The sequence below is a fragment of the Lathyrus oleraceus genome, chromosome 2, assembly GCF_024323335.1.
Source record: "Lathyrus oleraceus cultivar Zhongwan6 chromosome 2, CAAS_Psat_ZW6_1.0, whole genome shotgun sequence".
Lineage (NCBI taxonomy): Eukaryota > Viridiplantae > Streptophyta > Magnoliopsida > Fabales > Fabaceae > Lathyrus > Lathyrus oleraceus.
Window position 1 is genome coordinate 87,986,606 of NC_066580.1, and position 16,441 is coordinate 88,003,046.

The 16,441-nt window shown below is 23.0% G+C and overlaps 2 long non-coding RNA genes across 5 annotated transcripts in view; both read right to left on the reverse strand.

Moving 5' to 3' along the window:
* Positions 1–1,517: 1,517 nt before the first annotated feature.
* On the reverse strand, positions 1,518–5,315 carry LOC127118258 (uncharacterized). Of its 2 annotated transcripts, none has more exons than XR_007802153.1 (2): positions 5,125–5,315; positions 1,518–1,682 (listed from the first exon to the last, which is right to left on the reverse strand). It is a non-coding gene; the product is annotated as an uncharacterized LOC127118258 (long non-coding RNA). The 2 variants fall into 2 exon arrangements; XR_007802154.1 differs by lacking the exon at positions 5,125–5,315 and adding an exon at positions 3,380–3,581.
* A 3,150-nt stretch (positions 5,316–8,465) lies between these two features.
* Positions 8,466–16,441, reverse strand: part of LOC127118259 (uncharacterized) — a 14,181-nt gene continuing 6,205 nt past the window's right edge. Inside the window, exon 2 of one of the 3 annotated variants that reach the window (XR_007802155.1) lies at positions 8,466–8,630. This is a non-coding gene — a long non-coding RNA (uncharacterized LOC127118259). Of the gene's footprint in view, positions 8,631–13,680; positions 13,846–15,443; positions 15,605–16,441 lie in introns of those variants that run through there. The other 2 variants (XR_007802156.1, XR_007802157.1) reach the window with 2 other exon arrangements.

Sequence of the window (16,441 nt, forward strand, 5' to 3'; positions counted from 1 at the left end):
CACACAACAAAGAAAATTAAATGTAAATTTTTCTTTTTATGAGATTTCTATTGTATGTAGCATTAAAAATAATATTATTGCACTTTGAAAATGATAAACAAAGATATTCAAAATTGTATTAAAGCATACAAAGTACTATTAAGAGGAATGCCGAACATGAAATCTTTATATGAAGTATTTTCTTTTTCCCTGCAATTGTTTTCCGTGGTAAAGAAAAAATGTAAGACTCTCAAATTAGAATTTTTTTAGATAAAAAGATAGCAAAATTAGTAGTAAGTAGTGTAATATAGTTTTATTTTACCTTATAAATATTTGTATTAATTCTTCATACATCCATTTATCAATGCACTCTTGAGATTTATAAAACTACAAATACATGACAAAATGTCATATTATCAAAGAAATACATTTGACTCATTTGATGTAATTTATTTTATATATAAACACGTAATTATTTAAGTTACGAGTTTCATTCTACCTAGTCTATGTGCTTTAACACTTAATAAATATTTATACATTAAGTAAACACGTAATTATTTAAGTTAAGAGTTTCATTCTACCTAGTCTATATGCTTTAACACTTAATAAATAATTTACTAAAATAATTTATTACGTAAAATAATTTACTAAAATAAATTGTTATGTCCAAAAGCAAAATAATTATTTATTTAATTACTCATTAAGATAAAATAATTTATCTCAATAGTTGATACATTATTTTATCAAAAAATCAAAGATATGCATTAAAAATATTTTATTTTATCATATTGAAATATTAAAGAAAAAATATGGTAAATAATAACACAAAAATAAAATAATTAATTATTTTTTTATGTTATTTCAGGTTAAGCTTGTTAGTGTTATAGATAAGTATAAAATCCAAAATGGTTGAATATAAAATAGGAAGTAATATTTCTTTAAAAAAAAGTTATATAAAATTACAATAACCTAAAAAATCGAAATGTTAAATAGGAATTAGGAAGTTATTTAAAGTTACAACTGCCATACGACCATGATGTGTTAATTCTATTTTATTTTAATTATTATTATTTTTAAATAATAAACAAATATGAATAAAGAAGTTACTTTTTAAAATAATAAACAAATATAAAAGAAGAAGTTAAGTGAGGGTATTTGCGGAAGAAATAAAGGCCATACAAAAATCACCTATCCCCTTTCTATATAGTTATAGATATCAAATTCAGGTTTAATTGGATTTGGTTCAATCATAATATAAAACCCACTTTATAAACATTGAGATTTTGTAGCTAATTGATTTCAATGAGAGAATCTTCATAAGTAAGGAAAACATTTGTTTTAAACCGTGACTTTTTTTAATTCTCCTCAAATTGCAATGACAATTGAAAATTAACCCAAGAATAAAAAATATCTTTATTCTCAAGTTTAAATAAACAAATATTTAACAACATAATTGCTAGTCATCCAAAATTACTTAATTTTTTCTCATAATTAAATAAAAGAAGTTGAATGATCATCCGAAAGAAGTTGAAGAAAGATTTCAAAATAATATTTCAATAACCAATCTTATTAATATAATTATTATATATGAGATGAATGATTCTCATGTTGAAAATGATTGGTGTGAAGGAAATACAATATAATCAATATTTTAGGGCTTTCGATTACTAGATGGAGGGATGCAACATGGAGCCTTCTTACACCTTTGTGGGTCACATGGCACTTCTGGTTCACAACAAGGTTGTAAGCCTTGTATGTTGATAGCGAGAGCACTTGTAATCGCAACAAAAAGGACCAAAAACTTGAAGAACATTTTTATTAATGATTCCATTATAAATAAATTTTGATTTCAAAGAAATGAAAAATGGAGACTAATTGTGAGTGGTATGTTAAACAAAGGTCTAAATATTTATAGGTAAATAAATAAGTATCTTAAACATCATGATCAGAAATACTTAAATGTTAATAATGTGCAAACTTTTTGTTTATCATATTAAGTATTTTTTTATATGTTGACCGACTATTAATACTTTATTATTAATTTGGATATAAAACAAACATAAATAATAATATCATATACTTTAATAATACTTTATGAAGACTGGCTATTATTATTTATTTGCTGACTACTAATATCAAATTCTCTGATGTCATACGTTGATAGAATAATAGCACCTCATTGACATAATAATACTATTAGAAATAAAGTATCATATATAAATAACTACTTCGAAGAATACTTATGATTGTAATAACTAAACCGTAATTACTTATATGTCTTAAGTATTTAAGTTAAGAGTTTCATTCTACCTAGTCTATATGCTTTAACACTTAATAAATAATTTACTAAAATAATTTATTACGTAAAGTAATTTAGTAAAATAAATTGTTATGTCCAAAAATAAAATAATTATTTATTTAATAACTCATTAAGATAAAATGATTTTTCTCAATAGTTGATACATTATTTTATCCAAAAATCAAAGATATGCATTAAAAATATTTTATTTTATCATATTGAAATATCAAAGAAAAAAATATGGTAAATAATAACGCAAAAATAAAATAATTGATTATTTTTTTATGTTATTTCGGGTTAAGCTTGTTAGTGTTATAGATAAGTATAAAATCCAAAATTCTTGAATATAAAATAGGAAGTAATATTTCTTTAAAAAAAGTTATATAAAAATTACAATAACCTAAAAAATCGAAATGTTAAATAGGAATTAGGAAGTTATTTAAGGTTACAACTGCCCTACGGCCATTATGTGTTAATTCTTTTTTATTTTAATTATTATTATTTTTAAATAATAAACAAATATGAATAAAGAAGTTACTTTTTAAAATAATAAACAAATATAAAAGAAGAAGTTAAGTGAGGGTATTTGTGGAAGAAATAAAGGCCATACCAAAATCACCTATCCCCTTTCTATATAGTTATAGATATCAAATTCAGGTTTAATTGGATTTGGTTCAATCATAATATAAAAACACACTTTATAAACATTGAGATTTTGTAGATAATTGATTTCAATGAGAGAATCTTCATAAGTAAGGAAAACATGTGTTTTAAACCGTGACTTTTTTTAATTCTCCTCAAATTGCAATGACAAATTGAAAATTAACCCAAGAATAAAAAATATCTTTATTCTCAAGTTTAAATAAACAAATATTTAACAACATAATTAAATAAATAAAAGAAGTTGAATGATCATCCGAAAGAAGTTGAAGAAAGATTTCAAAATAATATTTCAATAACCAATCTTATTAATATAATTATTATATATGAGATGAATGATTCTCATTTGAAAATGATTGGTGTGAAGGAAATACAATATAATCAATATTTTAGGGCTTTCGATTACTAGATGGAGGGATGCAACATGGAGCCTACTTACACCTTTGTGGGTCACATGGCACTTCTGGTTCACAGCAAGGTTGTAAGCCTTGTATGTTGATAGCGAGAGCACTTGTAATCGCAACAAAAAGCACCAAAAACTTGAAGAACATTTTTATTAATGATTCCATTATAAAAAAAATTTGATTTCAAATTAATGAAAAATGGAGACTAATTGTGAGAGGTATGTTAAACAAATGTCTAAATATTTATAGGTAAATAAATAAGTATCTTAAACATCATGATCAGAAATACTTAAATGTTAATAATGTGCAAACTTTTTGTTTATCATATTAAGTATTTTTTTATATGTTGACCGACTATTAATACTTTATTATTAATTTGGATATAAAACAAACATAAATAATAATATCATATACTTTAATAATACTTTATGAAGACTGGCTATTATTATTTATTTGACTGACTACTAATATCAAATTCTCTGATGTCATACGTTGATAGAATAATAGCACCTCATTGACATAATAATACTATTAGAAATAAAGTATCATATATAAATAACTACTTCGAAGAATACTTATGATTGTAATAACTAAACCGTAATTACTTATATGTCTTAAGTATTTAAGTTAAGAGTTTCATTCTACCTAGTCTATATGCTTTAACACTTAATAAATAATTTACTAAAATAATTTATTACGTAAAATAATTTATTACGTAAAGTAATTTAGTAAAATAAATTGTTATGTCCAAAAATAAAATAATTATTTATTTAATAACTCATTAAGATAAAATGATTTTTCTCAATAGTTGATACATTATTTTATCCAAAAATCAAAGATATGCATTAAAAATATTTTATTTTATCATATTGAAATATCAAAGAAAAAAATATGGTAAATAATAACGCAAAAAAAAATAATTGATTATTTTTTTATGTTATTTCGGGTTAAGCTTGTTAGTGTTATAGATAAGTATAAAATCCAAAATGCTTGAATATAAAATAGGAAGTAATATTTCTTTAAAAAAAGTTATATAAAATTACAATAACCTAAAAAATCGAAATGTTAAATAGGAATTAGGAAGTTATTTAAGGTTACAACTGCCCTACGGCCATTATGTGTTAATTCTTTTTTATTTTAATTATTATTATTTTTAAATAATAAACAAATATGAAAAAAGAAGTTACTTTTTAAAATAATAAACAAATATAAAAGAAGAAGTTAAGTGAGGGTATTTGCGGAAGAAATAAAGGCCATACAAAAATCACCTATCCCCTTTCTATATAGTTATAGATATCAAATTCAGGTTTAATTGGATTTGGTTCAATCATAATATAAAACCCACTTTATAAACATTGAGATTTTGTAGCTAATTGATTTCAATGAGAGAATCTTCATAAGTAAGGAAAACATTTGTTTTAAACCGTGACTTTTTTTAATTCTCCTCAAATTGCAATGACAATTGAAAATTAACCCAAGAATAAAAAATATCTTTATTCTCAAGTTTAAATAAACAAATATTTAACAACATAATTGCTAGTCATCCAAAATTACTTATTTTTTCTCATAATTAAATAAAAGAAGTTGAATGATCATCCGAAAGAAGTTGAAGAAAGATTTCAAAATAATATTTCAATAACCAATCTTATTAATATAATTATTATATATGAGATGAATGATTCTCATGTTGAAAATGATTGGTGTGAAGGAAATACAATATAATTAATATTTTAGGGCTTTCGATTACTAGATGGAGGGATGCAACATGGAGCCTTCTTACACCTTTGTGGGTCACATGGCACTTCTGGTTCACAGCAAGGTTGTAAGCCTTGTATGTTGATAGCGAGAGCACTTGTAATCGCAACAAAAAGGACCAAAAACTTGAAGAACATTTTTATTAATGATTCCATTATAAAAATAAATTGATTTCAAATTAATGAAAAATGGAGACTAATTGTGGGAGGTATGTTAAACAAATGTCTAAATATTTATAGGTAAATAAATAAGTATCTTAAACATCATGATCAGAAATACTTAAATGTTAATAATGTGCAAACTTTTTGTTTATCATATTAAGTATTTTTTTATATGTTGACCGACTATTAATACTTTATTATTAATTTGGATATAAAACAAACAAAAAGAATAATATCATATACTTTAATAATACTTTATGAAGACTGGCTATTATTATTTATTTGACTGACTACTAATATCAAATTCTCTGATGGCATACGTTGAAAGAATAATAGCACCTCATTGACATAATAATACTATTAGAAATAAAGTATCATATATAAATAACTACTTCGAAGAATACTTATGATTGTAATAACTAAACCGTAATTACTTATATGTCTTAAGTATTTAAGTTAAGAGTTTCATTCTACCTAGTCTATATGCTTTAACACTTAATAAATAATTTACTAAAATAATTTATTACGTAAAATAATTTATTACGTAAAATAATTTATTACGTAAAGTAATTTAGTAAAATAAATTGTTATGTCCAAAAATAAAATAATTATTTATTTAATAACTCATTAAGATAAAATGATTTTTCTCAATAGTTGATACATTATTTTATCCAAAAATCAAAGATATGCATTAAAAATATTTTATTTTATCATATTGAAATATCAAAGAAAAAATATGGTAAATAATAACGCAAAAATAAAATAATTGATTATTTTTTTATGTTATTTCGGGTTAAGCTTGTTAGTGTTATAGATAAGTATAAAATCCAAAATGCTTGAATATAAAATAGGAAGTAATATTTCTTTAAAAAAAGTTATATAAAATTACAATAACCTAAAAAATCGAAATGTTAAATAGGAATTAGGAAGTTATTTAAGGTTACAACTGCCCTACGGCCATTATGTGTTAATTCTTTTTTATTTTAATTATTATTATTTTTAATAATAAACAAATATGAAAAAAAAGTTACTTTTTAAAAAATAAACAAATATAAAAGAAGAAGTTAAGTGAGGGTATTTGCGGAAGAAATAAAGGCCATACAAAAATCACCTATCCCCTTTCTATATAGTTATAGATATCAAATTCAGGTTTAATTGGATTTGGTTCAATCATAATATAAAACCCACTTTATAAACATTGAGATTTTGTAGCTAATTGATTTCAATGAGAGAATCTTCATAAGTAAGGAAAACATGTGTTTTAAACCGTGACTTTTTTTAATTCTCCTCAAATTGCAATGACAAATTGAAAATTAACCCAAGAATAAAAAATATCTTTATTCTCAAGTTTAAATAAACAAATATTTAACAACATAATTGCTAGTCATCCAAAATTACTTAATTTTTTCTCATAATTAAATAAAAGAAGTTGAATGATCATCCGAAAGAAGTTGAAGAAAGATTTCAAAATAATATTTCAATAACCAATCTTATTAATATAATTATTATATATGAGATGAATGATTCTCATGTTGAAAATGATTGGTGTGAAGGAAATACAATATAATCAATATTTTAGGGCTTTCGATTACTAGATGGAGGGATGCAACATGGAGCCTTCTTACACCTTTGTGGGTCACATGGCACTTCTGGTTCACAGCAAGGTTGTAAGCCTTGTATGTTGATAGCGAGAGCACTTGTAATCGCAACAAAAAGGACCAAAAACTTGAAGAACATTTTTATTAATGATTCCATTATAAATAAATTTTGATTTCAAAGAAATGAAAAATGGAGACTAATTGTGAGTGGTATGTTAAACAAAGGTCTAAATATTTATAGGTAAATAAATAAGTATCTTAAACATCATGATCAGAAATACTTAAATGTTAATAATGTGCAAACTTTTTGTTTATCATATTAAGTATTTTTTTATATGTTGACCGACTATTAATACTTTATTATTAATTTGGATATAAAACAAACATAAATAATAATATCATATACTTTAATAATACTTTATGAAGACTGGCTATTATTATTTATTTGACTGACTACTAATATCAAATTCTCTGATGTCATACGTTGATAGAATAATAGCACCTCATTGACATAATAATACTATTAGAAATAAAGTATCATATATAAATAACTACTTCGAAGAATACTTATGATTGTAATAACTAAACCGTAATTACTTATATGTCTTAAGTATTTAAGTTAAGAGTTTCATTCTACCTAGTCTATATGCTTTAACACTTAATAAATAATTTACTAAAATAATTTATTACGTAAAATAATTTATTACGTAAAGTAATTTAGTAAAATAAATTGTTATGTCCAAAAATAAAATAATTATTTATTTAATAACTCATTAAGATAAAATGATTTTTCTCAATAGTTGATACATTATTTTATCCAAAAATCAAAGATATGCATTAAAAATATTTTATTTTATCATATTGAAATATCAAAGAAAAAAATATGGTAAATAATAACGCAAAAATAAAATAATTGATTATTTTTTTATGTTATTTCGGGTTAAGCTTGTTAGTGTTATAGATAAGTATAAAATCCAAAATGCTTGAATATAAAATAGGAAGTAATATTTCTTTAAAAAAAGTTATATAAAATTACAATAACCTAAAAAATCGAAATGTTAAATAGGAATTAGGAAGTTATTTAAGGTTACAACTGCCCTACGGCCATTATGTGTTAATTCTTTTTTATTTTAATTATTATTATTTTTAAATAATAAACAAATATGAAAAAAGAAGTTACTTTTTAAAATAATAAACAAATATAAAAGAAGAAGTTAAGTGAGGGTATTTGCGGAAGAAATAAAGGCCATACAAAAATCACCTATCCCCTTTCTATATAGTTATAGATATCAAATTCAGGTTTAATTGGATTTGGTTCAATCATAATATAAAACCCACTTTATAAACATTGAGATTTTGTAGCTAATTGATTTCAATGAGAGAATCTTCATAAGTAAGGAAAACATTTGTTTTAAACCGTGACTTTTTTTAATTCTCCTCAAATTGCAATGACAATTGAAAATTAACCCAAGAATAAAAATATCTTTATTCTCAAGTTTAAATAAACAAATATTTAAAACATAATTGCTAGTCATCCAAAATTACTTAATTTTTTCTCATAATTAAATAAAAGAAGTTGAATGATCATCCGAAAGAAGTTGAAGAAAGATTTCAAAATAATATTTCAATAACCAATCTTATTAATATAATTATTATATATGAGATGAATGATTCTCATGTTGAAAATGATTGGTGTGAAGGAAATACAATATAATCAATATTTTAGGGCTTTCGATTACTAGATGGAGGGATGCAACATGGAGCCTTCTTACACCTTTGTGGGTCACATGGCACTTCTGGTTCACAGCAAGGTTGTAAGCCTTGTATGTTGATAGCGAGAGCACTTGTAATCGCAACAAAAAGGACCAAAAACTTGAAGAACATTTTTATTAATGATTCCATTATAAAAATTTTGATTTCAAAGAAATGAAAAATGGAGACTAATTGTGAGTGGTATGTTAAACAAAGGTCTAAATATTTATAGGTAAATAAATAAGTATCTTAAACATCATGATCAGAAATACTTAAATGTTAATAATGTGCAAACTTTTTGTTTATCATATTAAGTATTTTTTTATATGTTGACCGACTATTAATACTTTATTATTAATTTGGATATAAAACAAACATAAATAATAATATCATATACTTTAATAATACTTTATGAAGACTGGCTATTATTATTTATTTGACTGACTACTAATATCAAATTCTCTGATGTCATACGTTGATAGAATAATAGCACCTCATTGACATAATAATACTATTAGAAATAAAGTATCATATATAAATAACTACTTCGAAGAATACTTATGATTGTAATAACTAAACCGTAATTACTTATATGTCTTAAGTATTTAAGTTAAGAGTTTCATTCTACCTAGTCTATATGCTTTAACACTTAATAAATAATTTACTAAAATAATTTATTACGTAAAATAATTTATTACGTAATTTAGTAAAATAAATTGTTATGTCCAAAAATAAAATAATTATTTATTTAATAACTCATTAAGATAAAATGATTTTTCTCAATAGTTGATACATTATTTTATCCAAAAATCAAAGATATGCATTAAAAATATTTTATTTTATCATATTGAAATATCAAAGAAAAAAATATGGTAAATAATAACGCAAAAATAAAATAATTGATTATTTTTTTATGTTATTTCGGGTTAAGCTTGTTAGTGTTATAGATAAGTATAAAATCCAAAATGCTTGAATATAAAATAGGAAGTAATATTTCTTTAAAAAAAGTTATATAAAATTACAATAACCTAAAAAATCGAAATGTTAAATAGGAATTAGGAAGTTATTTAAGGTTACAACTGCCCTACGGCCATTATGTGTTAATTCTTTTTTATTTTAATTATTATTATTTTTAAATAATAAACAAATATGAAAAAAGAAGTTACTTTTTAAAATAATAAACAAATATAAAAGAAGAAGTTAAGTGAGGGTATTTGCGGAAGAAATAAAGGCCATACAAAAATCACCTATCCCCTTTCTATATAGTTATAGATATCAAATTCAGGTTTAATTGGATTTGGTTCAATCATAATATAAAACCCACTTTATAAACATTGAGATTTTGTAGCTAATTGATTTCAATGAGAGAATCTTCATAAGTAAGGAAAACATTTGTTTTAAACCGTGACTTTTTTTAATTCTCCTCAAATTGCAATGACAATTGAAAATTAACCCAAGAATAAAAAATATCTTTATTCTCAAGTTTAAATAAACAAATATTTAACAACATAATTGCTAGTCATCCAAAATTACTTAATTTTTTCTCATAATTAAATAAAAGAAGTTGAATGATCATCCGAAAGAAGTTGAAGAAAGATTTCAAAATAATATTTCAATAACCAATCTTATTAATATAATTATTATATATGAGATGAATGATTCTCATGTTGAAAATGATTGGTGTGAAGGAAATACAATATAATCAATATTTTAGGGCTTTCGATTACTAGATGGAGGGATGCAACATGGAGCCTTCTTACACCTTTGTGGGTCACATGGCACTTCTGGTTCACAGCAAGGTTGTAAGCCTTGTATGTTGATAGCGAGAGCACTTGTAATCGCAACAAAAAGGACCAAAAACTTGAAGAACATTTTTATTAATGATTCCATTATAAATAAATTTTGATTTCAAAGAAATGAAAAATGGAGACTAATTGTGAGTGGTATGTTAAACAAAGGTCTAAATATTTATAGGTAAATAAATAAGTATCTTAAACATCATGATCAGAAATACTTAAATGTTAATAATGTGCAAACTTTTTGTTTATCATATTAAGTATTTTTTTTTATGTTGACCGACTATTAATACTTTATTATTAATTTGGATATAAACAAACATAAATAATATCATATACTTTAATAATACTTTATGAAGACTGGCTATTATTATTTATTTGACTGACTACTAATATCAAATTCTCTGATGTCATACGTTGATAGAATAATAGCACCTCATTGACATAATAATACTATTAGAAATAAAGTATCATATATAAATAACTACTTCGAAGAATACTTATGATTGTAATAACTAACCGTAATTACTTATATGTCTTAAGTATTTAAGTTAAGAGTTTCATTCTACCTAGTCTATATGCTTTAACACTTAATAAATAATTTACTAAAATAATTTATTACGTAAAATAATTTATTACGTAATTTAGTAAAATAAATTGTTATGTCCAAAAATAAAATAATTATTTATTTAATAACTCATTAAGATAAAATGATTTTTCTCAATAGTTGATACATTATTTTATCCAAAAATCAAAGATATGCATTAAAAATATTTTATTTTATCATATTGAAATATCAAAGAAAAAATATGGTAAATAATAACGCAAAATAAAATAATTGATTATTTTTTTATGTTATTTCGGGTTAAGCTTGTTAGTGTTATAGATAAGTATAAAATCCAAAATGCTTGAATATAAAATAGGAAGTAATATTTCTTTAAAAAAAGTTATATAAAATTACAATAACCTAAAAAATCGAAATGTTAAATAGGAATTAGGAAGTTATTTAAGGTTACAACTGCCCTACGGCCATTATGTGTTAATTCTTTTTTATTTTAATTATTATTATTTTTAAATAATAAACAAATATGAAAAAAGAAGTTACTTTTTAAAATAATAAACAAATATAAAAGAAGAAGTTAAGTGAGGGTATTTGCGGAAGAAATAAAGGCCATACAAAAATCACCTATCCCCTTTCTATATAGTTATAGATATCAAATTCAGGTTTAATTGGATTTGGTTCAATCATAATATAAAACCCACTTTATAAACATTGAGATTTTGTAGCTAATTGATTTCAATGAGAGAATCTTCATAAGTAAGGAAAACATTTGTTTTAAACCGTGACTTTTTTTAATTCTCCTCAAATTGCAATGACAATTGAAAATTAACCCAAGAATAAAAAATATCTTTATTCTCAAGTTTAAATAAACAAATATTTAACAACATAATTGCTAGTCATCCAAAATTACTTAATTTTTTCTCATAATTAAATAAAAGAAGTTGAATGATCATCCGAAAGAAGTTGAAGAAAGATTTCAAAATAATATTTCAATAACCAATCTTATTAATATAATTATTATATATGAGATGAATGATTCTCATGTTGAAAATGATTGGTGTGAAGGAAATACAATATAATCAATATTTTAGGGCTTTCGATTACTAGATGGAGGGATGCAACATGGAGCCTTCTTACACCTTTGTGGGTCACATGGCACTTCTGGTTCACAGCAAGGTTGTAAGCCTTGTATGTTGATAGCGAGAGCACTTGTAATCGCAACAAAAAGGACCAAAAACTTGAAGAACATTTTTATTAATGATTCCATTATAAATAAATTTTGATTTCAAAGAAATGAAAAATGGAGACTAATTGTGAGTGGTATGTTAAACAAAGGTCTAAATATTTATAGGTAAATAAATAAGTATCTTAAACATCATGATCAGAAATACTTAAATGTTAATAATGTGCAAACTTTTTTTTATCATATTAAGTATTTTTTATATGTTGACCGACTATTAATACTTTATTATTAATTTGGATATAAAACAAACATAAATAATAATATCATATACTTTAATAATACTTTATGAAGACTGGCTATTATTATTTATTTGACTGACTACTAATATCAAATTCTCTGATGTCATACGTTGATAGAATAATAGCACCTCATTGACATAATAATACTATTAGAAATAAAGTATCATATATAAATAACTACTTCGAAGAATACTTATGATTGTAATAACTAAACCGTAATTACTTATATGTCTTAAGTATTTAAGTTAAGAGTTTCATTCTACCTAGTCTATATGCTTTAACACTTAATAAATAATTTACTAAAATAATTTATATTACGTAAAATAATTTATTACGTAATTTAGTAAAATAAATTGTTATGTCCAAAAATAAAATAATTATTATTTAATAACTCATTAAGATAAAATGATTTTTCTCAATAGTTGATACATTATTTTATCCAAAAATCAAAGATATGCATTAAAAATATTTTATTTTATCATATTGAAATATCAAAGAAAAAAATATGGTAAATAATAACGCAAAAATAAAATAATTGATTATTTTTTTATGTTATTTCGGGTTAAGCTTGTTAGTGTTATAGATAAGTATAAAATCCAAAATGCTTGAATATAAAATAGGAAGTAATATTTCTTTAAAAAAAGTTATATAAAATTACAATAACCTAAAAAATCGAAATGTTAAATAGGAATTAGGAAGTTATTTAAGGTTACAACTGCCCTACGGCCATTATGTGTTAATTCTTTTTTATTTTAATTATTATTATTTTTAAATAATAAACAAATATGAAAAAAGAAGTTACTTTTTAAAATAATAAACAAATATAAAAGAGAAGTTAAGTGAGGGTATTTGCGGAAGAAATAAAGGCCATACAAAAATCACCTATCCCCTTTCTATATAGTTATAGATATCAAATTCAGGTTTAATTGGATTTGGTTCAATCATAATATAAAACCCACTTTATAAACATTGAGATTTTGTAGCTAATTGATTTCAATGAGAGAATCTTCATAAGTAAGGAAAACATTTGTTTTAAACCGTGACTTTTTTTAATTCTCCTCAAATTGCAATGACAATTGAAAATTAACCCAAGAATAAAAAATATCTTTATTCTCAAGTTTAAATAAACAAATATTTAACAACATAATTGCTAGTCATCCAAAATTACTTAATTTTTTCTCATAATTAAATAAAAGAAGTTGAATGATCATCCGAAAGAAGTTGAAGAAAGATTTCAAAATAATATTTCAATAACCAATCTTATTAATATAATTATTATATATGAGATGAATGATTCTCATGTTGAAAATGATTGGTGTGAAGGAAATACAATATAATCAATATTTTAGGGCTTTCGATTACTAGATGGAGGGATGCAACATGGAGCCTTCTTACACCTTTGTGGGTCACATGGCACTTCTGGTTCACAGCAAGGTTGTAAGCCTTGTATGTTGATAGCGAGAGCACTTGTAATCGCAACAAAAAGGACCAAAAACTTGAAGAACATTTTTATTAATGATTCCATTATAAAAATAAATTGATTTCAAAGAAATGAAAAATGGAGACTAATTGTGGGAGATATGTTAAACAAAGGTCTAAATATTTATAGGTAAATAAATAAGTATCTTAAACATCATGATCAGAAATACTTAAATGTTAATAATGTGCAAACTTTTTGTTTATCATATTAAGTATTTTTTTATATGTTGACCGACTATTAATACTTTATTATTAATTTGGATATAAAACAAACAAAAAGAATAATATCATATACTTTAATAATACTTTATGAAGACTGGCTATTATTATTTATTTGACTGACTACTAATATCAAATTCTCTGATGTCATACGTTGATAGAATAATAGCACCTCATTGACATAATAATACTATTAGAAATAAAGTATCATATATAAATAACTACTTCGAAGAATACTTATGATTGTAATAACTAAACCGTAATTACTTATATGTCTTAAGTATTTAAGTTAAGAGTTTCATTCTACCTAGTCTATATGCTTTAACACTTAATAAATAATTTACTAAAATAATTTATTACGTAAAATAATTTATTACGTAAAATAAATTTATTACGTAAAGTAATTTAGTAAAATAAATTGTTATGTCCAAAAATAAAATAATTATTTATTTAATAACTCATTAAGATAAAATGATTTTTCTCAATAGTTGATACATTATTTTATCCAAAAATCAAAGATATGCATTAAAAATATTTTATTTTATCATATTGAAATATCAAAGAAAAAAATATGGTAAATAATAACGCAAAAATAAAATAATTGATTATTTTTTTATGTTATTTCGGGTTAAGCTTGTTAGTGTTATAGATAAGTATAAAATCCAAAATGCTTGAATATAAAATAGGAAGTAATATTTCTTTAAAAAAGTTATATAAAATTACAATAACCTAAAAAATCGAAATGTTAAATAGGAATTAGGAAGTTATTTAAGGTTACAACTGCCTACTACGGCCATTATGTGTTAATTCTTTTTTATTTTAATTATTATTTTTAAATAATAAACAAATATGAAAAAAGAAGTTACTTTTTAAAATAATAAACAAATATAAAAGAAGAAGTTAAGTGAGGGTATTTGCGGAAGAAATAAAGGCCATACAAAAATCACCTATCCCCTTTCTATATAGTTATAGATATCAAATTCAGGTTTAATTGGATTTGGTTCAATCATAATATAAAACCCACTTTATAAACATTGAGATTTTGTAGCTAATTGATTTCAATGAGAGAATCTTCATAAGTAAGGAAAACATGTGTTTTAAACCGTGACTTTTTTTAATTCTCCTCAAATTGCAATGACAATTGAAAATTAACCCAAGAATAAAAAATATCTTTATTCTCAAGTTTAAATAAACAAATATTTAACAACATAATTGCTAGTCATCCAAAATTACTTAATTTTTTCTCATAATTAAATAAAAGAAGTTGAATGATCATCCGAAAGAAGTTGAAGAAAGATTTCAAAATAATATTTCAATAACCAATCTTATTAATATAATTATTATATATGAGATGAATGATTCTCATGTTGAAAATGGTGTGAAGGAAATACAATATAATCAATATTTTAGGGCTTTCGATTACTAGATGGAGGGATGCAACATGGAGCCTTCTTACACCTTTGTGGGTCACATGGCACTTCTGGTTCACAGCAAGGTTGTAAGCCTTGTATGTTGATAGCGAGAGCACTTGTAATCGCAACAAAAAGGACCAAAAACTTGAAGAACATTTTTATTAATGATTCCATTATAAAAAAAATTGATTTCAAAGTAATGAAAAATGGAGACTAATTGTGGGAGGTATGTTAAACAAATGTCTAAATATTTATAGGTAAATAAATAAGTATCTTAAACATCATGATCAGAAATACTTAAATGTTAATAATGTGCAAACTTTTTGTTTATCATATTAAGTATTTTTTTATATGTTGACCGACTATTAATACTTTATTATTAATTTGGATATAAAACAAACATAAATAATAATATCATATACTTTAATAATACTTTATGAAGACTGGCTATTATTATTTATTTGACTGACTACTAATATCAAATTCTCTGATGTCATACGTTGATAGAATAATAGCACCTCATTGACATAATAATACTATTAGAAATAAAGTATCATATATAAATAACTACTTCGAAGAATACTTATGATTGTAATAACTAAACCGTAATTACTTATATGTCTTAAGTATTTAAGTTAAGAGTTTCATTCTACCTAGTCTATATGCTTTAACACTTAATAAATAATTTACTAAATAATTTATTACGTAAAATAATTTATTACGTAAAGTAATTTAGTAAAATAATTGTTATGTCCAAAAATAAAATAATTATTTATTTAATAACTCATTAAGATAAAATGATTTTTCTCAATAGTTGATACATTATTTTATCCAAAAATCAAAGATATGCATTAAAAATATTTTATTTTATCATATTGAAATA